The sequence below is a fragment of the Vigna unguiculata genome, chromosome 3 (assembly GCF_004118075.2).
Source record: "Vigna unguiculata cultivar IT97K-499-35 chromosome 3, ASM411807v1, whole genome shotgun sequence".
Taxonomy (NCBI): Eukaryota; Viridiplantae; Streptophyta; class Magnoliopsida; order Fabales; family Fabaceae; genus Vigna; species Vigna unguiculata.
In genome coordinates this window covers 48,178,242-48,203,529 of record NC_040281.1, presented here as the reverse complement: position 1 = coordinate 48,203,529, position 25,288 = coordinate 48,178,242, and the positions used below count along the sequence as shown (strand labels likewise).

At 32.5% G+C, this 25,288-nt stretch overlaps 1 long non-coding RNA gene across 1 annotated transcript in view; it reads right to left on the bottom strand.

The window, feature by feature from the left end:
- The window catches only part of LOC114175733, a 1,653-nt gene extending 1,054 nt beyond the window's left edge, over nt 1-599 (bottom strand). Inside the window, exons 1-2 of the long non-coding RNA XR_003602898.1 lie at nt 408-599; nt 224-306 (exon numbers count right to left, since the gene is read on the bottom strand). This is a non-coding gene — a long non-coding RNA (uncharacterized LOC114175733). The remainder of the gene's footprint in view (nt 1-223; nt 307-407) is intronic.
- Between the last annotated feature and the right edge of the window lie 24,689 nt (nt 600-25,288).

The window sequence follows — 25,288 nt, the reverse complement described above, 5'->3', positions numbered from 1 at the left end:
AGGGGTGAGCTTCTGGTATTTTCGCTCAGGCGAGACCAACTCGCCTAGGCGAAACTACCAGAAAATCCTCCCTGTTCTGCACATGCAAACTCGCTCAAAGACCATCCCCACTCAATTTCATACATTAGCAGTCTCAAACATCAATTACACAAGCAATCATGCAATTAAAGCACTCCCAAACGCAATTCACACCAAAATGAGTTACAAAGTTAGCTTCCCTTACCTTTTTGTCAAGAATTCAATTTGGTGGAACCAAGCAAACTATGAGAGAGCAGAAGTTTCAGTTGGACCTAGGAGAATCCACCACTAGGACATGGAGAAGGAAAATTACGCGGTCAGGACCAAAACACAGAGGTTAACTAGTGAATTCTAGTTTGGAAATGGACTGAGATGAAGATGGAACCTACCTAGGAGAATGGGGGCCAAGAGAGGAAGCGGCTGGGAATCCTGTTGAGCTAGTCCTTCCAGAATCTGAGCACGAAATCAGGCACAAAATGAGATAGCAGAATTATGGAAAAGAGGTTGGAAGGGGTTTGGACAGCAGAAAAGGTGAGAAAATGAGAAGGAATGGAGACAGCGTTTCTGTTTTTATGAAGTCATGAAAGAGGGGTATCACAATTATTATTATCATTATTATAATTATACTAAAGGCTTTCTTTTTCTTTCGGTATAATATTTTTAATTTTCTTGATTTGGTCAGTTTAAAAATAAATCAATTTAATAATTTTCTCTAAATTTATTATAAAAGATTATAGTGTTGTATGTAGCTTTTTGTTTTGTGTATTAAATATAATTTATATCACTATGTATTGATGTTATTTGTTTTTAATCATATATATAAACATATAATACTTTTAAACATAAAAGTTAATTAAAAAAAAACTCCGTAGAATAAATAAATTATTAAACACAATTAATCTATCTGTGATTAAGCTGTGCTTGATTAAAGACAAAAAGTTAAAGTAAAAGTAAGAGAATCAGTACTTTTTTTATTTTAAAATTCAAAGCCTAGAAAACAGAAAATAATTTTAATTAAAACAATTTGAATTAATTATTAAATTGCATATTAGATTTCTGGTAAATTTATTAATTTTATAATTATTATCTTTAAATAACGTGTTTATTAGGAATAAATTCAAAAGTTTGGTGGGGGAATGAGTGGGGACATAGTAAACATTATATGGAGCCGTGATGAAATTGAACTATATATTGAACCAATAAAATTATGCTTGCCTATTTTTGTCCCTAATATGCACAATAAAATTAATAGTTCCATATATGCATAATAAGAGATATAGAAGTGCAAGCGCGACACTCCGCAAATTTCTATATTTATCTAATTAATATATATATATATATATATATATATAAAGTAATTAAATATTTTTGTATTGATTTTATATGATATAAAAAATTAATCAATATATAATACATAAAACATTCGCGTAACAATTCAATTTCTGTTCTTATAATATAGAACTCGATAATTAGAAGGTCTTCTAATATTAATAATTGGGATGAACTGGTGTATTTGACTGTTCTTAAAATGAGACCGTATTGTGTAATATCTCATTTAATAGTTTTTCACACTATCAAACAAAACATTATATCATGGTCAGACATAGCAGATAGTAGAGTTAACAGTTATATATGTATACATAGTATATGAGTCTAGTACAATCATCCAAAAACATAATGGGGCCTAATTAACTTGTCAAGCTAAGACTCCTCAAAAGTCTGGCTCAAAACTACTACAACACTGAGTAAGAGGGGGGTCAATTCCTGCTCTGAAGGGGGGCGTCATCACCTGGACTAGGCTCTGCTCACACCAACAATAGACGATCATAGCAAAGGAGAAACCACAAGAGAAAAACCACATGAACAAATGAAAGGGTAAGCTAACTGAAAGAAAAGAAAGATAATGCAAAGCATCATTTACATCACTCATAACACACAGATCAATAATTAAAATTCTAGACTCGATATCCGGATTGTGTAAGCGACATTGGAGCTCTTGGTGGCTTGCATCTGTAACGGTTCCCAGACTCTGCAGAGTCTAGACACAAGGGGTTATCACCCGACCGTTCCCAGGGTAAGTCCCCTTCGCGTCTAGGACTGGATCAAGTCCAAAGACTAGGACCTCCTACTACTCCTCACAACATAATCCATTCTACTCTATCTGAGCGCGAATGATTATTGGAGTTTCAGGATACCAACCAATATGGATTCCACACGTCCTTACACACTAACAACTCCTATGAATTTCCCTTGAAATTCCATTCCAACCATCACTCTATATACTCATACTCTTCTAATCTCATCACACAATACATTAAATAATGATCTATCGAGCATATAAGAGCTTCCTTGCACGAAATCACAGTAAAACATGTCGTTTTCCCCTTAAAACAGAAGTTGATGTGCTCCACTGCAGTGAATCTCGCTTAAGCTAGGCAATCTAGCCCAGGCGAGAAGCCATCTCGCTTAGGCGAGGCTATCTCGCCTAGGCGAGACTCAAACAGTGGCAAGGATTAAAAACTAGGCGAACTCTTCACTCAGGCTAAACTGGCTCGCTTAGACGAGAGTGTATCTCGCTTAAGCGACTCCAGCTCGCCTAGGCGAGACCTCGCTCAATATCAGGGGTGAGTCTTTCTGATAGTCTCGCTTAGGCGAGAACCACCCGCCTAGGCGAAAATAACAGATCATCCCACTGTTTTCACATGCAAGAACGCAAATTCAGAGCAATCATGATCATACACTCACACAAGCATTTAAATCAATCAATTCAGCACACCAATATCATACAAAACATAATTTACGGCTCAAATGGACAGAATTTCGGTTAGCTTCCCTTACCTTTTCAAAATCACCACAAGCAAGACTGTAACACAAGGGCACCTCAAATCCTCAACCTAAGGGGCTGAAATTCGAAAACTCTGGGTGAGTACAAGACCCTAATTCGGTTTTGGTAGGTATCAAACTCCAAAATTCCAGAATTGAAGAGAATTAAGGAAAAACTGAATTTGACTTACCGGAAGGGGAGGATGACTCAACTAGAGGAGGAGTTCTTCTCCTGGTTCTGGGTTTCAGCAGCTGTAACAAAGGGGGAGTGATTAGAATGGGAAAAGAAATTGGGCTTAGCTTGAGAGAGGGACTGTGCAGTTGTTTAGAGGGAAGGAAAACAGGGAAGGGTGGAGTGTGGTTCTGTGAGAGTAGTTGGGGAAGAAGAGAGTGTATAGAGAGGGGAAGTTAGTGGGTCCTTACATATTGTGTTTCAAATATATTCAAAATAAACTTATAAATATTTTAAAACATAACATAGGAACTTAATATAGTTTTTATAAGCGTAAAAAAGTTAAATAGATTATCAAAAATATTTTTATATTAATCCTTCAGTTCCCCATTCTAATTTTTGTGTTGTTGTCACCTTCAGCACCTAACACTACTCTGTATATAAAAAATATATACGATCATCAATGATGGATTTTCAGAAAAAAATTTAAGGATGCCAAAATAAGAAGTTAAGTATGTTTTTAGTTCATGAACTTTGATTTTTTATTGAAATCAAAACTTCAATATATTTTAATTCACAAACTTTACAAATGAGTTAATATAGTCCTTTAACCCAATTGCGTTAAATTTTCTTGATGTGTCAAACGCGCTTCTAGCCGATATTAAAGCGGAAACGTGTTAAACAGTGTAAACAATTCAAATGATAACATAAAAAGTATTTGACGCTTTTAAGTAATTTTAAGTAACTGGATTAAAAAAATTATATTCATTCATTTTTTAAATTTAGGAATAAAAATATATTAAAGTTTTGGATATACACAAATTCTAATTTCGTATTAAAACTTTGATATTAAAAGCATACTTAAATCCAATATAAATGTATAAAATTTTTAAAGGTATCATCAATACATTAAATTAAAAAAGAACTCTCTCTCTCTCTGTACATACATATATACATACATACATACATACGTATATATATATATATATATATATATATACAAGAAAAACAAATTTTGGAGGTCATGACCCTCTTATCACTTAACTAAGGTCTATCATTAACGATCTCGGATTAGAAAGAAAACAAGAGACTCACAAATGTAATGGTATGCTAATGCATAAAAAACGATGAGAAATATTATACAAAAAATAGTAACACATCAAACTAATTATGAATAATCTCAAAATATATTTGGTAAAAAATAAGTTCTTGAATCATCTTGTCACATTTCTCCATATATTATTACGCAACTACTCACTCAGGGAATATTTTCTTCAAACATCAACATAAAAACTCACATAACGCATTTAAAAGAATAAGATTAATATGAAAACAATAATATCTTATAATAAAGATTATTAAAACAACCCTATTTTCTTAATCATTTTCTTATTAATTATAATTAAGATTATAACTCATTAATAACATAAGTAATTATTGTTAAAATTAGTTCTTAACTCACCTCATCCAAAGTAGGAACTAAAAAACTTAATACAGTCTTTCAAAATGCTAACACATATTCTCTAACTCATTCTATTCTACTTCTTTAGTTGATAGCTCTAGTTTCATTGCTGGTACATAAGCTCTTCGGTTCCCGTAGATACACAATATATCATCATCCCAAGAATAAGAGGAACAAAAGATACAAAATGAAAGGGTGAGCTAAATATCACACAAAAAGAAAATCTATAATTGAAAGATATCTAAATTTTCCCTAAAATATTAAAATAAAGTTAGTTAAATAAAGTCCAAGCATCAAACTACGGAGAAACAGAGAAATTTCTAAACTCGAGACTCTTTCTTCCAGAAGACTAATATGTTGAATGGACTCGTGAGATTATGCACCTATGATATTGAACCTCTTTTCCTCTTCCTAACAATAACTCATGTGGAACATCATATATCTCATCCAGTATTGACATGGTTAACTTCACTAGCTCCTTAAGTATGATCCTTTTCATATCATACAGTTTGCTCTGTGAAGTCTCATTCGAATCTCACCACCTAGTTATCATCCTCTATGTGAGTTTGATACTAGTAGAGTCATGATAGTCCCAAACCACAAGTCCCCTTCAATACACTTGACCTTATCCTAGATTAGTAATTCTCCTCAGAAATAGCTAATGCGACAACCATATAGCCCAAAACTTTTACAAGTAACCTTATGTTCCAAGAGATATAATTGAGTTTGTAATATGACTCTACAATAGATATGTTATGTATAGTTTAACTTTTTCTTCTTTTTTCAATAAAAATATTTATTTTCCCTAGTCTTCACTAGTTATACAGATAATTGTATAAGAATTTAATCGTAAAAAAATAGATTTTTATACAATTAAAATTTGTAATTTTGTGCGTAATTTATTTCTATTATTGTTTTTAACACATAACACAATATAATAATAAATATAATTTGTGACAGGCAAAGGAAACCATTTGGCAATATATAAACCACCTCTATAAACAAAACGTCACAGGGTTACGTCCAGTGGCAAGACTATAGATAAAATAGATTCTCTGGAAATTTAGAGCTTCCTTATCAACTCATATTTTTCTCATTCCTATTCTCAATTTCCAACATTTACACACATACAACATTCTAATAAGCAACCAATATGTCGCATTCATCATTATGACATCAAATTTAATTATCTCATCTCTATATTCTTACCGTATAGAGAATTACACTTCAATCACAATATGTCACATTCATCATTATGACATCAAATTTAATTATCTCATCTCTATATTCTTATAGTATGAAGAATTACATTTCAGTCATGTTTCCAAATCACTCACCAATTCAACATGTTTCAAATTATATATTTTAACTGAAGATTCCCTAAACCACTCTAATACTCAGAAATCCACAATTTGACAGAATTAAAAGTCTCAATCAACTTCACATTTCGAACTAGAATACAAAATAATTTCATATCGTTCTCCTATTTAGGTCAACATGCAACTATAGATCCTACTCCAATATTTTAATTCAACATTATGACTTTAAAATTTGTAAAGAATTTAGCTTCCCTTCCCTTATAGAATACACTTATCATTGTTCTTCCCCTACACGGCTCCACCACTTAAGATTGCTATAACTACACAACAAAAAGTCCGATCAGTGATCAAGGCATGATTTTAAAACCATAGCGAGATGAAATTTTATCTAGGAAACAAAGAAAATACATGCAGTTCAGGAAAACTACATGTATAAGAAAACATCTACAAAGATGACAGAAACTTGAACTTACATTAAGATGAAATCGAATTATATGGTAGAAACCTTTAGACTAACCACTTCTATGACATTAGATCTTCAAGAAAACAGAAAGAAGGTCAATTTTTAAGGGAGAATGGAGATGGATGGGAGAATCTGACTTATAGGAATTGAAATGGGAAGGAGTTTTCAGAATCGATCTCCAAAATGACCTTTTTAAATCCTTTAAATTTTTAGTATAGAAAAAAATACATACATAAAATTTCGATTTTAATTTTAATTTTTTATTATTATTATTTTTAGGTTCTCATTACTCAGTTCAAAAACGCAAATAGTTCACATTCATCAATTCAAACACTAGGTATCAACCCACATGGATAAGCCCAATGGCTCAAACAAACATCATTCCAAAGCGACTCAACAACAAAATAAATATAGAATCTATTTCTCGAAGACTAATGTATTGAATGGACTCATGAAACTTTGCACCTATCATACTTACCACCATCTCATTCTTTACTACAACTTGTTATTAAATGGAACTCACTGATGTCATCCAGTCATGACAGGATTAACCTTACTAGCTCCCTAAGTATGATCCTCTTTTGTTTGCCAAGTTAAACCTCATTTGATTCTCATCACCTAAATCTTCCTTTATATGAATTAGATACTAATAAAGTCAGAATAGTTTCATATAACAAATCCCTTTCAATACACTTTGATTGAACTTAAAAGATTAGTATTTCTCCATGGAAACAATTAACTTAAACTACTATATCACAACCAAAATCTCTGAAACAAGCATATATCGACGGACACACCTCAATCAAATCATCATTTCAAATTGAGGTACGAAAGCATCATAGATTTATCTAAGATAAAATCTTAAAATTCTAGAAATATCTTGACACAAGTCCACATTTGTAATTGATTACCAGAAAAAAGATAACAAATATATCTGTATTCCTAATTAATTCATTAATCAGAATTTCAAAACCACATGCTCTAAATATATAACCTAAATCAAACAAAATAAATTCATAAATTTCTCAACAATAGATACTTCAATAAACTTCATATACATTAATAATTCAATTCCTCATATCTTAAAATTCAAATTCAAAATTTTCTCTATTTATAGTCTTTTTAAGCCTCACTATTCATATAACAATAAATCATAAATATAATCATCTTACTTCATAAAAACACTCAAACAACCAAGAATGTGAAAAAGAAAATATATATTCCAATTTTTGTTTATTTTCTTTCCTTGTAACTTATGAAGAAAATTGTTTTAAAAAGGTTTTAAAAAGTAATGTAAATATTATTTAAGTATTTATTTAACTATTAGTAATACTATAGTTAATGTTAATAAATTCTTCTTTTTTTACTGGAACGGAATCTTGAGAGCAATTATTAGAAATAGAAAGTGAGAGATGTTGATTAGTAAAGAAAAAGGATGAGAGAAAAGAAGAATAAAATTATTAGTTACTTTTACTTTATTTTAACTCTTTACCTTTTATTATATTTTATATTTTTCTTAAACAATACATCTTTGTTTATATGATATTTTTATATTGAGCGTAAGAAAAAAAGGTTATGGTTCAACTGATTGAATCCACGAGCGAAAAGGAAACAATGATCGCAATTATTAGATGAAGTAGGTGTCCTAAAAATACGAGATCTTTTATTCTTTCTTTCTCTTTACGAGCATGTCAAAAGTAATAATTAAGAAAAACCAAGTACACATTAATATAAGCACATTGTCACATCAAGCTCGGCTACAATTTCTAAAATAATTTTATTTTTAACTATTACAATATTATACTATGTACGAAAATTACGCATTATATACTATTAGCTTAATTTTTATATTTCAAATATTAAAAAAAGCTACAGATCAACTACTTGAAATTTATTTACATCGAAATATAAATAAAAACGTTATGGATAGATTGTAGTAAAAATATTCAAATAGAATGGAATACAAACATTTTATTATATAAATTAAAAAATGTATAAATAAAGAAAGAAATTATTTAATCTTCATTTCATAAAAAATATTATCCCTAAAATATCTTTTTCGATCTTTTCTTTAAATATCTTGTATATACATCTATTCAAGTGTATCATAGAGATTTTCTTAAAGAGTAAAATATTTTTATTTGATCACATGTATTTTCTAGAATTTTTTTTCCTAAGTTGGTTTTACGATAAATGTTTCGTGTTTAGATTAAGGTTTTGCATATAAGATTTACTCTTGTGAAAATGAACTTATCTTTGTGTACGTGTGTTTCTTGTTTTTTTCTCTCTTACGATAATTGTATATTTTATATTGATAGTAAAACTATTGTCAACTACCATACATACGATATATTGTCTATTGTTCGAATTGAGGGTGACAATAATACTAAAGCTAGAACATGAAAGAAGAATTAGTACAAGAGTTTATTAGATCTTCGGTTGATCCTCTTGAAAAATTGTATTAAGAGCAGTGGTAGGACTTGGACAAACAAATTAGGGGAACCAAATTTTCTTTTTTATATATAAATTATTTTTTCTAATTAAAAAAAATTCATTTCCTGACATTATTTTCTCAATTCAAAATAAGCACACATGATAATATAATCCAAAATATATGACAATAATATATATATATATATATATATATATATATATATATATATATATATATATATATATATATGAAAGTGTAACATAAAGTTTATCATCAACAATAAAATTAAAAAAATAATCAAAAGTTGTCTTAATAACTTAAAATCTTCAATAATTTAATTAGAACTAAAGCTTGTTGCAATATCCCTTTCAATATAGATGATCATAGTGTTAGGTTTTTAAGGAGGGGGTATCACTGGGGAGATCCAACATCAATGAGACCTGAGCCCAACTATATAAGGTATTGACACCACTCTCAACCAAAACCTTAAGACAATGGGTTTATGGGCACGAGTGCTCCTTCCTTTTTTGTACCGCCGTTTTTTTTCTTAACGGGACACGCTTACTTGGAACCCTTGTTAGAAGACTTTCGATACTAGAACCATATTGCATTCGTCTGAGCCAGTTTTAATCGCTGGCTCTGATACCATTTGTTAGGTTTTTAAGGAGGGGGTATCACTGGGGAGATACAACATAGTGCTTGCTAAAAATTCAGTCTCCGTCTTATGTAGGAAAAGATAAATTTATGAATATCACAAATTAAATATGAAAACCAAGACTCAATATTTTAAGAAAATTAATAACTTTTAAATGATTAGCTTCCTTTACCTGATATTAGAAGTGAAGTTTAAGTTTGACTCAACCCCACAAAACCGACTTGTAAGGTGAGTTTTGCACCCCACTTATATAGCATGAAATAGCCTTAACTCTAGTCGATGTGGAACTTCCAACACCTTAAAATATATTCTTAATATTGTTCTTCCCTTACCCAACTTCAAAGCCTAAAATAGTTCTATTTACACAAAAAAGAGTTTGATAAACAATTAGAGTATGATTTTATAATCTCTAGCAAATAGAAATATGCCTAGAGCATAGAAAAGCCACATACAAGAGTAAAACATATTGTTTCAAAAAAAGGGGGTAAAAAAGGAAGTTACTCAAAGAAAAAATTATTTAGTCCAAAATGTTTCTTAATTCCTCAATCTTGTTGTGGTGTAATTTGCTTTCAAAAATAATAAAAGATTGATGATGAAAATTGAGATAGAAAGAGGAGGAGAGTAGGAAATGAAGGTAAAGAAGAGAGAGACATCAAATAAAGAAGTAAAAAAAATTACAAAAGAGTGACAAAACTTAATTTTTAAATTTTTAAAAAAAATTAACTAAATTCATATAAATAATATGAAAATATTTTTTAAAATATATATATAGAAAATAAATAAATAAAAAAACATTGAAGAGTTGTGGCTTCCCTGTCACTGTAACATCCCAATTTTTAGCAGCTTAAAACTAATAAAAAAAAATAGGGAGTTTCATCATAGTTCCAAAACAGATAATCCAGTGTACACAATATATTAATACAGTCTTACAAAAGGTATGACTATAAAAATATATCACTTATACACTTAAACTAAACTAATAAACTATGTACTACTGACCACTGCTAAAGCTCCCACTGGAAACCTCCTCTTCAACACTAACACGATGGCTCTTCATCCTCCAGAAGTGCCTTTGACACTGCAACCACATCTGCTCCCACCGAAATAGGTGATCATCGCAAAAGGAAACATACAACACAAGACAGGAACACAAAAAGCAAGGGTAAGATAATCTGATTAAGGAATCATGCTGTTCAATTATAAACAGAGACCATGCAATCTTTCTCATTATCACCAGAATCATATAGACCACCACAACACATATACATGACTCTAGACTCAATATCCGGATTATGTAAGCGACATCGGATGTCTTGGTGGCTTGCACCTGTGACGGTTCCCAAACTCTGCAGAGTCTGGACACATGGAGTATTCACCCGATCGTTCCCAGGGTAAGTCCCCCCACGTCTAGACTGGATCAAGTCCGACGACGAGGACCTCCTGCTACTCCTCACGACATAATCCATTCTGCTCTATATGAGTTTGAATGATTATTGGAGTTTCAGGATACCAACCATTATAGATTCCTTACATCCTTACACACACTACAATTCCACTTGGATTTCCCTTGAAATTCCATTTCAACCTCATCTTCTCATAATTTGTATTCATCCAATTTAATCATATGATACATCAATGGTAGCATTCCAACCATACAGGGCCTAAGTTGCTCAAGGATACATAAAAACATACATTTCCACCAAAGAAAACAGAATTAGAGCACTACTACTACAGTAGCTCTCGCTCAGGCTAAAAAGTCTAGCCTAGGCGAGAGGTCATCTCGCTCAGGCGAGCCAGTCTCGCCTAGGCGAGACACTAATAGTGGCAAAAAGAGATAACCTGGGCGAACTCTCGCTCAGGCTAGGCTGGTTCGCCTAGGCGAGATCGTCTCTCGCTCAGGCGACCCCAGCTCGCCTAGGCGAGACTTCGCGTAGGAACAGAAGTGCGTCTCCTGGTGTTTTCGCTCAGGCGAGCGTCACTCGCCTAGGCGAAAATACCAGGTCACGAACCTGTTCCCCCATGCAGTGGATCAGTTTGCCTCAAGCACAAAGCAATTATTCACCAAATCATGCAATTCAAACACTAATTCATCTATCAAACACGTAATTCAAGCTCATCTACGAATTTTCTATTCAAATTAAGAAGAGTGGTTAGCTTCCCTTACCTGTTATCCTGTTTAGACAGCTTTATAAACGTCAACGCCTTAAAAACGTCAACACCTCTAACTCCACAGGATGCTCTATCTACACATAGAAACATCACAAGAACGATCAGGACATACCGTTATGATCACTGATCAACAGAGACTCATACTGATGATTAAAACGTCGCATGCAAGTGGAAGAGGGCTTGCATGCAACAGAAAATATAAAAAGACTAAAAAGAGAGCGGAAACTCAACTTACGCGAACGGAGAAACTGATCGGTCCAATTTGAAGAGCTTGCCGAGAGGATCAATCCTACGGTCTCGGTTCTTCAATCAGATGACCAGAGAGACAGAACCTCTAGAGAGAAGTCAGAGAACTCTAGAAAAGTGGTTTCTAGAGAGATGGTGTGTTTTAAAATAATGAAACTCGTTTATAACAATTTTATTTATACTAAAACCTTTTAATATTAAAATAATCGAGTCTCACTATTTTTAAACCACTATCACTTTTAAAACGCCATTTTCTAGGGTCTTACATTCTCCCCAACAAGAAAAATTTTCGTCCCCGAAAATTCACTCGTCAGATAGAAAGGAAACCATGTTCTCCTCATGTTCTCTACAACAACCACCTAGGCATGACTGAGTTAACGATTGCAACAACTAAACTTACTGAAAACTCTGCCTCTGTGCTAAGCGATATATGTTCAACCGTATAGATTGGATTAGTCACTACTCTCTAAGCAACTCTCCACCTTCCACCTTAAAACTTGAATGATCCTTCACACCTAACCAACCCACTTATGTCTTATATGCCGACTCACCTTCCATACATTTTCCACTACGTCTTGTAGGTGTTTACCAAAATGTAAAGATTTGCAACTGATCTTGACCTAAAACGCGATTGTTATCACTTCTCATTATCTAGTTTCTTCCTTGAGGTACCACTCATCTGACTTGGTCACACACAACTTCATAACATTCTTGACCACCCTTTCCACCACCATCCTCATGACATCATGCTTCTCATATTGACTTTGACCAGGGCAGCAGAGTCCATAATAATGCTATCCCACTTCCAGAGTAGACCCTTCACTTGCGGCAACAACGACCCCAAATTCTGACACTTTCTCAGCATTTTATTAAACCCTTTAATGTTCAACCATCTCTCCACCAATTCTTACTCTTCATTGTCGAACCAACCACTGCAATTCTCTTTCCGCTTAAAACATATACTAGCACTTTTCCACTTCTAAGGTGATAGCACAACTCAAAACCATAACTTGATTTTGCTCTCTCGTTTCCTATCCATTTCCCTCTATGCAACTCCATACTTCTAGCTGTTGATGATCACTAAACATCTTTAACAAATCTTCATAACACTGACACATCTGTTGTTTTAGAGAACTCACTACTACATCAACCACCAGGTTAAGAGTAAGATACCCCCTCTTTTTCTGTTTTCCCACTATTGATAAGTATATCCCACCATTATTCCGCTGCGTCACTCTGATCAACAACCATTTTTCACCTATGATGTGTTTAGCCACAAAAGATCGCAAAGAAAATCAATCATTAAAGCGCCGATCATGTTTTTCTTCAACGTCTTGACGACTCTTTCCCACTTGTGAAACTCGTTGCGAAACCTTGATAATAACTTGCTTGTAAAACCTTACTTAAAGTCACTCTCAGAACTTCCTTTCCCTTAACACATTTTCCACTCATCTTAACCACTTACAGTCGTAGATCTTAACATATAATTACTTCTCTTTCCAAACTTTGTTAGACTAGATTACTAACGGTGATACACTGCGATTAAACCATTGCTTTTCTAAGGGCTCCTCCACTTGTTTTCTTGACTCCACACTTTTAGCAAAACCATCCAATGTAAAACTATTGATACTGGTTACGTTTCATATATCAATGCCATAATGAATCGCACCGCTTGTCGGTGATTGTTCTAACATCTGCTTCATAACATAATTAAAACTGCTTCACCACTGAGATCCCTTGCATATGTTCTTCATGGCCTTTACTAGATAAACATTCATACCGGTAACACTCTGTCTTCACTTTTCAACTTGTTCCATACATTGATGCACAACCATTTACTCACCTTCTTGAAACAAGGAACATCACTTCCTATGATACCACATTCCACCAAAATGAGCTTGGAAAACAACCAAGTCACCCTTGAGATTTATGCTCCCAAACCTTGTAAAGGAAACAATTTAAGTTTAACTTTGAATCTGAATCCTTTGATCACCCGAAACGTACCACACGTCCAAGAAATCTTTACTTGTTCGCCATAAAAGAAAAACTACTAGCTCAAACTCCAACTCCTCCTTGTAGTTAACCATGACTCATTTACCATATTGACGACACCAAGGTTTTATAATCACGAACGAAACCAAAACTCATATCCCAAACACCACCTTCTGAATTTGATAATTTGCACTAATAGCTTAGCACCAACTATCGTAGACACAATTCCAACTATTTAGGATTTTTCTTCTCCTTTCATTATTTACGGTACTCTGCCTTCTCTAGCTTTTATCGTTCCCACAAGATTGAACTGAACGGTTCACTTCTTCCTCCCATATTTGAATTCCTCTACCTCAGCCCAAAGTCAATGCTTATGCTCATGAATTACTTTTCCTTGAAACATCTTGTTGTCTATCGGAAAGATCCAAGCATCTCCTTCTGATTATTGAACCTAATATGAAACCCTTATGCCACTTCATTCTCATCCACATATTATTTCTCTTTCTACTTAGGAAATATCATCTTGCCTAACTGATCTGCAAACTCTTATATGTCTTAACCTCCCACTAGGGATTTGTCGTCTTTTTACACCCCACAATCTTTATCTTTCTTAGCTTGCTCGATGCCAAACAATCTCATTATTTTCTGTAACTTATGATCTACCAACTGTTTCTCTTCCACCAATCCAATAAAGCACTAGATATGGTCTTACGACTATATCTAATGACATTTCTCCTAACATTGCATGTATCTAGATAACTCTGAACCTCAGAATTGTCGGGATGTAGAACCAAGTTGATTTTCCCCAAACATTCTTGCGCTGGCATACACTGATATTTTCCATATTTCTAACCTCTGAACTCAACCCCTTTTGAAAAACTTGTGATATTTGATCTCATGAGCCTGCCCTTAAAGCTTCCTTAGTCTAAACATTGATGCTAAATTTTTAACCTCTTTATCCAGTCTACTAACCCAAAGCTTAACTTTCCTCGCTCAACGATCTACTTCATACAACAAACCTATATCCTTAAGACAGAAAGTTATCTCAAAAGCTATATCCAACCCTCACAAAGGTAAGCAGGTCAAGTTGACGTTGAATCTGCATTCCTCTATCACTATAAACACTAAACGTAAACCACAAAGGTGCGACAAAACAAACGTGGACATAGAAAGCAAAACTCTAAGATCTATTGATAGCCAAAACTTTTGTCTATCTCTCTTATTTTCTCAAACCAGTAAAATTAAGAATGGAAAACAATCTTTGATCTAGTCATGAGTGTGCACCCTCATTACTTTGTCAAGACGTTTTCTGTTCTTAATACTTTTGGTTTCATAGACAAACTCTACTAAACTCGAACTCTAACACAAACAAGACATGACAAACCCAGAACCCTCAGGTCATCCTAAGGACGAACTGCTCTGATACCATAAATGTAACATCCCAATTTTTAGCAGCTTAAAACTAATAAAAAAAAATAGGGAGTTTCATCATAGTTCCAAAACAGATAATCCAGTGTACACAATATATTAATACAGTCTTACAAAAGGTATGACTATAAAAATATATCACTTATACACTTAAACTAAACTAATAAACTCTGTACTACTGACCACTGCTAAAGCTCCCACTGGAAACCTCCTCTTCAACACTAACACGATGGCTCTTCATCCTCCAGAAGTGCCTTTGACACTGCAACCACATCTGCTCCCACCGAAATAGGTGATCATCGCAAAAGGAAACATACAACACAAGACAGGAACACAAAAAGCAAGGGTAAGATAATCTGATTAAGGAATCATGCTGTTCAATTATAAACAGAGACCATGCAATCTTTCTCATTATCACCAGAATCATATAGACCACCACAACACATACCAGAATCATATAGACCACCACAACACATATACATGACTCTAGACTCAATATCCGGATTATGTAAGCGACATCGGATGTCTTGGTGGCTTGCACCTGTGACGGTTCCCAAACTCTGCAGAGTCTGGACACATGGAGTATTCACCCGACCGTTCCCAGGGTAAGTCCCCCCCCACGTCTAGACTGGATCAAGTCCGACGACGAGGACCTCCTGCTACTCCTCACGACATAATCCATTCTGCTCTATATGAGTTTGAATGATTATTGGAGTTTCAGGATACCAACCATTATAGATTCCTTACATCCTTACACACACTACAATTCCACTTGGATTTCCCTTGAAATTCCATTTCAACCTCATCTTCTCATAATTTGTATTCATCCAATTTAATCATATGATACATCAATGGTAGCATTCCAACCATACAGGGCCTAAGTTGCTCAAGGATACATAAAAACATACATTTCCACCAAAGAAAACAGAATTAGAGCACTACTACTACAGTAGCTCTCGCTCAGGCTAAAGAGTCTAGCCTAGGCGAGAGGTCATCTCGCTCAGGCGAGCCAGTCTCGCCTAGGCGAGACACTAATAGTGGCAAAAAGAGATAACCTGGGCGAACTCTCGCTCAGGCTAGGCTGGTTCGCCTAGGCGAGATCGTCTCTCGCTCAGGCGACCCCAGCTCGCCTAGGCGAGACTTCGCGTAGGAACAGAAGTGCGTCTCCTGGTGTTTTCGCTCAGGTGAGCGTCACTTGCCTAGGCGAAAATACCAGGTCACGAACCTGTTCCCACATGCAGTGGATCAGTTTGCCTCAAGCACAAAGCAATTATTCACCAAATCATGCAATTCAAACACTAATTCATCTATCAAACACGTAATTCAAGCTCATCTACGAATTTTCTATTCAAATTAAGAAGAGTGGTTAGCTTCCCTTACCTGTTATCCTGTTTAGACAGCTTTATAAACGTCAACGCCTTAAAAACGTCAACACCTCTAACTCCACAGGATGCTCTATCTACACATAGAAACATCACAAGAACGATCAGGACATACCGTTATGATCACTGATCAACAGAGACTCATACTGATGATTAAAACGTCGCATGCAAGTGGAAGAGGGCTTGCATGCAACAGAAAATAGAAAAAGACTAAAAAGAGAGCGGAAACTCAACTTACGCGAACGGAGAAACTGATCGGTCCAATTTGAAGAGCTTGCCGAGAGGATCAATCCTACGGTCTCGGTTCTTCAATCAGATGACCAGAGAGACAGAACCTCTAGAGAGAAGTCAGAGAACTCTAGAAAAGTGGTTTCTAGAGAGATTGTGTGTTTTAAAATAATGAAACTCGTTTATAACAATTTTATTTATACTAAAACCTTTTAATATTAAAATAATCGAGTCTCACTATTTTTAAACCACTATCACTTTTAAAACGCCATTTTCTAGAGTCTTACAGTCACAAAGGTTCACCTCTGATTAAGATTATTGTTATATTTTGAAGTATTTATAAGTTCATTTTGAAAGACAATTTTATCTAGTTATGAATTATAATAGGATTTTTTGTTCACATATAATTATTAATGTTGCAAGGACAATATGATAATTAAGCACGTCTCAAACTTTTGGTTATTACGTGAATAAGTATAAGAAAATGCGATGATTATGTTCTAATATGATAAATGGTGGTTTCTAGATAGTTATTTATAATGATAGAGTATGATGTTGAGATGCTTGGTTATAATATTTAGAAAGAATTTTTTATAGCAATGTGAATAGAAAGTGATTTCTATAAGCTAGTTTTATAAATATATCTTGTTTTATATATATGAAAGAAACAAAATACTAAGGATTCTTAGTATGAAATCTCAATAACTTGCTGATAAAGGATTTTATGTATGTTTATGTTGATAACAATAAAAATGAATAATAGTTATATAAATCAACGGTCAAACCTAATTAATATCTACTCAACATTCAAACACAAGTCTATTTCTTTTTAAGGAAAAAGATTATTAACAAGTTATAATATTGAGATAAAAAAAACATCAATTATTTAGTTCGAAACATCAATTTTGACCATAAGAATGCTGACCACACACTCTTTTGAAATTTGATGAAAATCATATACAGGCTTTACAAGTCTAATTTATAATTGTGTACTTTTGAATGATTTTTCGTTAACGGTAAAAATATTACTATGATGCTTAAAGCAGGATTTTTATGTAAAAGGAGCGTTTTATAAAATGGAAGAAATTAATATACTTTAACAAGATTATAACATAGGAGTAAGTCGTAACAATTTTTCGTAAAACAATAAATTATTTTAAAATATGACCCTTTTAAAAAATTTCCATGAAAGTAAAAAAAGACCACAACATGGTAGAAAAGTAAGCGTCGTTTGAGTTGTCCGACCATTGAAATTTATTCTAATACATTTAAATAAAAACTTTCAAAACTTATCATAACCATAATAAAAATAATAATGTTTTTATTCACTTTTTTAAATTTATTATTTTAATTAATTTTATATCAATACATCATATTATTAAAAATAATTAAATTAAAAATTAAAAATTAAATTAAAAAATAAGTGAAAATATTATTATTTTATTCAAAAACGAACCCGGTGATAAGCATCACTGCAGCAGCAGATTTCCCTTTTTTACATATCTACCGCCACGTGTCATTTTCAACTCCCATTATTTCACTTAAAATTCTTTAATATCGACAAACATAATCTAATTAATATATTTTTCCAAAAAAAAAATCGTCAACATATCACCATCAAACGTTAGCTAACAACACCACAAAATTGTATTTTTCTAAAAATATTTTATTTATGTCCAGTCATCTATCACTTTCAATTGTCGTTTTTCTTTTAGCATATTTTTCTTTAATGGTTTCTTTCAATACTTTGAAATCAGCATCTATTCATTTATGTTCCTTTAAATTCTGTATAATAAAATCATAACAAAAAATCGTTGAGATAAACTAAAAAAATACAAAAAAGGTCAAAAAAATTTATTTACTAAATACTATTAAAAAAAGCCCAATTAATTATTGATAACTTCATAACTAAAAAAAACACATAGACCCCACTTTAATTCATACTTAAATAACTGCAAAAGAACTATTATCAACCTCTTCTAAACAGGGACTTAAGATCTTTCTAGTTCTAAGTCTTTTGGGTAGCTTCTGGATGTCCTCATTCATGACACCTTTTTCTAATGTTTGTCTAGAATCATAAATGGAATATATTCGTTTTTAATAATAATAAAAAAAAGTAATCAATCTTTATTAATCAATAAAGCAATAACATAGCATATAGTTTATAGCTGTTCATGTGCAATTAATCGGGACACACAAAGAATGTAGCTTAGTCACCACCGAAGTGTATCGGACGATAAACCAGGCTTAATGATTTAACTTTATTTAGGTACTTACAAAATTAATTTAACTTCAACTTACTATTCATTATATCATATAAATTAAACAGATGATATTAACATGATGCAACAAGGTTAAGTGCACACACACACAAAAGTAAAAAATAAAAAATACATTGCCTAAGTTGGCTTTGTTGCTTGGAGGGTTTCGAAGTTTCTCGATTGTTTATTTACAGCATGAAGATTATTTCTCTTTTTTTTTTTTTTTTGCACAATTTGTTTCACTTCCTTGTAAAATTCACAGATATTTTTATGATCTGTCTTTCAATGTATTTTCTATTTCAATTTTGAATTTATACACGACCCTTGCTTAGAAACTACTCCAAATGCTTCCAAGTTCCATCAACAAGTTAAGCATCGAATGGCAATATTTTATTTGAAACTTTTAAGGACCAATTAATCTAGCATATATACATGCATGGTAGATAACGACTAACTATACATTTTGGTAATGAATGAAATTTAAAACGACGTTAATATGTTGGTTACCGTGTGTTTTAAGAGATTGGTTAAAACTCGTAAATAGAAGTTTTTTTTTTTAATTTTAAAATGTTATTTAAAATGATAAAAGGTGGTGTATTTTAATAAATTATGTTTCTTAAGAATTAAGAGAGTTGGTAGAATTTTTAGAAGAAGAATAAAAAAATTGAAGAAGAGAAGGAAATAATAATATTTTTGATGTTGGATCTGCGAGAGTAGTATTTAAAACAGTAAATTTGTGAGTTTGAGGGAGATGACGTAAGAGTTTAGAAATGTGTAACGAGGAGAATATGTGAAGAGAGACGTGGCAGGGAAAGAGAAGTAGATGTGGCACGTAGCATAGGCACGTGTAGAGCGTTGAAAGAAGGGGAACAGGTGGGTCGTGTAGAGTGGGGGTGTGGCTGTGTACACTACTAGTCTTTGGGAAAAGCGCTCTCTCTAATTTGTCCTTTGCGTGAATAATTAAAAAATTGAATTGAAGTAAAAATAAGCGATTCCCAAAGTCATAAAACTATGGAACAAGTCATGCCATGCATTATCATCAACATGATGGGTGTGGGGCCCAAAGCGTCGATGGTATTGGGAAGTGGGCCCTTGTCTACGAAAACGACAAAAGAATCTCGTTTCGAAAAAAGTTAAAAGAATTTATGACGTCAAATCAGGTCCTGGAGTGAGAGGCAAGGTTTTTGGGAAAAAGCAAAACCGCAGGTTTTGGTCCAGTGGGAAAACAATACTCCTACCAATGCTTTTCCACTTACATTCATGGCACGTTACTACACGCACCTCCAAGGTAAATGATTAGGAATAACAAATAAATCTGCACATGTGGTTTTTTTTTTTTCAGTTTACCCATTTTTTTTCTTCTAAATCTAAAATTATTGATTTATTTTATTACATCGTAATATTTAAGTATCAATTTTGAGTATTCATTTCTGTAAGTTTAACCTAAAATTTATATATTTTTTATTATTAATTTCATTATATGTTTATAGTGTTGCACAATTTTTTTTATTTATTTATTAACGGTTTAGCTATATAACGGTTTACCTTGTTTAATAATTATTAAGCTTGCTTAAATCCCATTATACTTTTAATCTCTACATTTGCTAAACTGATAAAAGTTGTAGTTATTTCAAAATTTTAGTTAGGTGTAATTGTATATTTTTTTCTGTAATTATTTAAATTTTCTAATTATTATTTGATATTTTATTTTATGATTTATATAATTATAACATCCTTAAAGGTATCTTAGAAGAATGAAGAAGAAAAGTGTATTCAATTTCCACTTCTAAACTATGTAAACTATTAAATGCACCGGAATCAGCCTCACATTTGTCCTTAATTAATATGTATGAAATATTCGATAAGCATTGATTTTTACATATATGAGTATATATATGTTACCTGATAAATATATTACACAAATTTCATATCCGACAAAAATAAAGAAACAAATGAAAATTAATATAAACTGTTACTTTCGAGAGAAAAGTACGTATATAGTGAAACTCATCATCCAATCTTATCCCATTAATAATATTCTATGTTTAGATTTGAAAAAAAAAAAAACTTCTTATGTTAAAATTTACTTATATTTAAATTAAATTACATTTTTTTCTTTTGGTTAACTTCTAAAAAAACTATCTAAAAATGTCCATCTTCTTGAATTTTTGGATCTTAAATTGTGTTTTCAAATTTTAAACAAAGGATACCACATAGTCACATTCACAATTAAATGTAAAATAATTAATTTTGTTGACAAAATTTTCAGTATAGAATAATATAATAATATAACATATCAATATATAAATTCGGGTGAAGGATAGAAAATATAAAATATAATAAAATAAATATACACGTACTTTCAATCAAAAATAGTTTACCATAATCTGTTAGAAACTATATTTAATATTATATTCAGGAAATCGTTAAAAAAGTAAGAACATTATTATAATTTTTTATTTTTAACTCAATAATATTGCAGATAATTTAAGGTTCGTAATTTTTATTTAAAAAATGTTTGAATGTTTAAAAAAAATATATATTTGTTAGATAGTATCTTGTTTTAAAATGTTAAATTTCATTTTTAAGAGCTCCGTTTTTTTTTCTAAATTGTTAAGTATTTTGTTTGTAACATCCCATTTTAATACATAATATTAAATAAAATATTTTATTATGAATATTCAGAAAATAAATAATTCAATGTATATGATATATTAGTACAGTTATATCAGCTAGACTACAATAACATCACACGCATACATATTCAAGTTACTATATTATGCTTCTATTACTAAATTATACCTAACAAAATTTAATATTGTTCAACCATCCAAACTAGTGGCGCCTTAATCACAAGAAGTACCACTACACCTACACTTTCATATATTCACATTAATAAGGTGATCATCGCAAAAAAAAACAAATGCCACAAAGAAAGGAACACAGAAGAAGGGAAAACTAGTTAAATCAAATGATACAAATGCATTATAAAACAATCCATATGCATATAAGTTTACGGTTCGAAATATACAACAAAATCACTTAACATGTCATATTATAAACTAAACTCTTTTAGACTCAATATTATTTGTGTACCTGATCGATACTATTTAGGTGCGGAACCAGACGGTCTCAAGAACCCTCTTTGTCGAACCTCCTCCTGTTCCTCCCTGGACTCCTCCTGAGACTCCCAGTCGTCTGCACTCCCAGCCGTCTGCACTCCGGGGGTGGGGGTACCTGCAAGCACTCCGACGCTCAAGTTAGAGAGTGATTGATATGGACAGTAGTAGGTTAATAAGAAAAGTGTACCTTTACCTGTTCACTAGGCCTTAATTTATACTGATTTCTTAATGGACCCGTTATTAATATTTGTGGGCTGTTTGTATTTGAGGATCGATTCCTTCCCTTTCCGACTGAGGTTACACGCAGCAGTTCTTTCCTTATTGGCAAGAATTGTTCTTCTATGCCTTTAATAAAGATCAGTCCTTTCCATTCCAAAGTATGTCCGTCTGTACTTCTCACATATCAGCTCCTTCCTTCTTGGTCGTCTGTATTTTTTGAATATCAACTCCTTCCTTTTTGGGGTTCGACCGTTTGTACTTCTCACATATCAACTCCTTCCTTATTGGGGTTTGTACTTCTCAAATATCAACTCCTTCCCTTCTTAGCTGTCTGTACTTTTCGAATATCAACTCCTTCCTTTTTGGGGTTTGATTGCATGCTGCCCCTCTGTAACACATGTCCCGCCTACTACCCCTTGGGCCGGGGTGTACTCGGCCAATAGGGCCGGGAAGTACACGGCCACTGCGCTTACTGGGCTGTCAGCGTTGTGCTGGATCCAAGCCCTCGCGGTTGGGCCATCACGTGGGGACGCCCCTGTCTGGGCCGGGATGATCCCGGCCAGTTTCTTCTTGTTGGGCCGAGTACTACTCGGCCATACACTAACAATTTGGATATGTGCACTTGTGCCAAGCTAGTGAAGTCATGCACTTGTAGTAATGTAACATGCTCTACTAAGCTACCACACATAAGAGAACCTCTTTCACAATCATAAGAATAATAGAATCATCCTTATGACACGACCTCCTATTACTCTCCCTAAGCACCCTCCTCTATATGAGTATGAATAGTTAGTAAAGTTCAGGATAACCTCACAAAATGGAACAATATTGATTGTCAAGGCACACCCTAGTGAAACACATTACCAATGAGATTTCCTCCTTGGGAAATACCCTACAATCACTCAAAACATACCCTTGTTTCATGATACAAACTATTCATTTCATAAGTTGTAATTCACATTTGCCCCCGACACACCAAAATTGAGCATACAAAATAATTATTAGACTTTAATGTATTCCCCCAGCTAAATCATCTATTCGCTAGGCGAAAATTGCACAAATGTCCACTCTCGCCCAAAGACCGAATGGCTCGCTCAGCGAATAAATCATTGGAATTTATAAAGGTAAATTTCTCTAAAATTCATTCAGCGATTGTATTCTCGCTCAACGACTACAAAGTCAGTAAGCTCCATGGCTTTGGATTCACTTAGCGAGTACATTCTCATCGAGCAAGTCTACATGCTTTTGCAGAACCTGATTTTGTACAATTATGTCATTCTAGTCCCATCTAAGTAGTCAAATAGTCATTCCAAATGTCAAAAACATACCAAACCCAAATTCATCACAAATATGAGTACCAATTGATCTCAAATATAATACCAAATCAATCAATATTTAAGAAAGAAAAAAATATCATCATACCTAAAACCCATAATTCACACATCATGTATCATTCACAAAACATATGCACAATCAAATCACCGTACAATCATGCAATTAGTAATTCCAACATGTTTATAACTTAAAAATAGTGCAACTAGCTTCCCTTACCTGTTATCAAACTTAAACAACTCTAAAAATACCAAACACCTCTAACTCCACATGATGTCCTATCTACACATAAAAATGTCACGGAAACAATCATACATAACATACAATTATGATCACTTATCAACATAGACTCATACTCATGATTAAAAAGACGCATGCAACCAAAGAACATGCAAAGGCAAAACAAATTGAACCGAGAAGAGGGGTAGAAAACTAACTTACACAAACGAAGAAACTGATAGGTGCAAATTGAAGAGTCTGTCGCGAAAATCAATCTTACGGTCTCGGTTCTTCAATCAGATGATGAGAGAGAAATAACTTTTGGAGAGAAGTTAGAGAAAGAACTCTAAAAAAGTAATTTCTAGAAAAAATATGTGTTTTAAAATAATAAAATTCTTTTAAATCAATTCTATTTATAATACAACCTTTTAATATTAAATTAACCAAATTTTATTATTTTTAAAGCACTATCATTTCTAAATCACCATCTTATAAGATTTCACATTGTTTATTATTATATTTTATTGTGAGATTTATAATTAAGACGTTGAATACTATCCTAATTATTATGCAAAAATATAAAGACGAATATTGCAGTAACAGTAGTCAGGAAAATAGAAATCTCGTCGTTTGATCTCCTAAATTCAGGAAAAGAGAATAAAGAAACACTGTACAAATCTCCATGCTCTCAAAGTAGCTTTTTAATACAGAAAATTAAAAAACAAATAACGTGTGTTTTATCAGTTAAGAAAATACCATTTTGTTTTCATGCATGGAAATGCAATATATCGGTATAAAAATAATATTTTAAAATAATGGTGCAATGTTTATAAAAGAAATCCAATTAAACTTAGTAATGCTGGAAATTCCTTTACGAGTCTAAGCTAACATATATAGCTAAATATTAATTTCCATTTAAAAACAATAAAGTATAGATGAAGATTTACAACACTTCCATCAAAGAGACTTAACGGTATGATGTTAAAAATATTTGTTTCCGTGCATATTTATAACTAAAATTACATTGAAATTTAAATAAATATTTATAATAAGCAATAATTAATTACTTTTACAGTAAAGAACCAGGTAGAGTATAATGATATTCAATATGTAATAACTATTACTAGTTATTAATTATTTTTATGTAGATGTTTTTAAATTATGGTATTAAAATAAATTTATTATGAAGAACGATATTTAGAATTTGATTATACTTGGATAAATTTAATTTAACTAATATGGTCAAATATTAATTTTGTTTTTGGAAACAATGATTTAAAAGAAAACACTTTTAAAGTGTAGATACAAGTTTAGAATAAGGTGCATTTCTTTCTAGATGAAGTA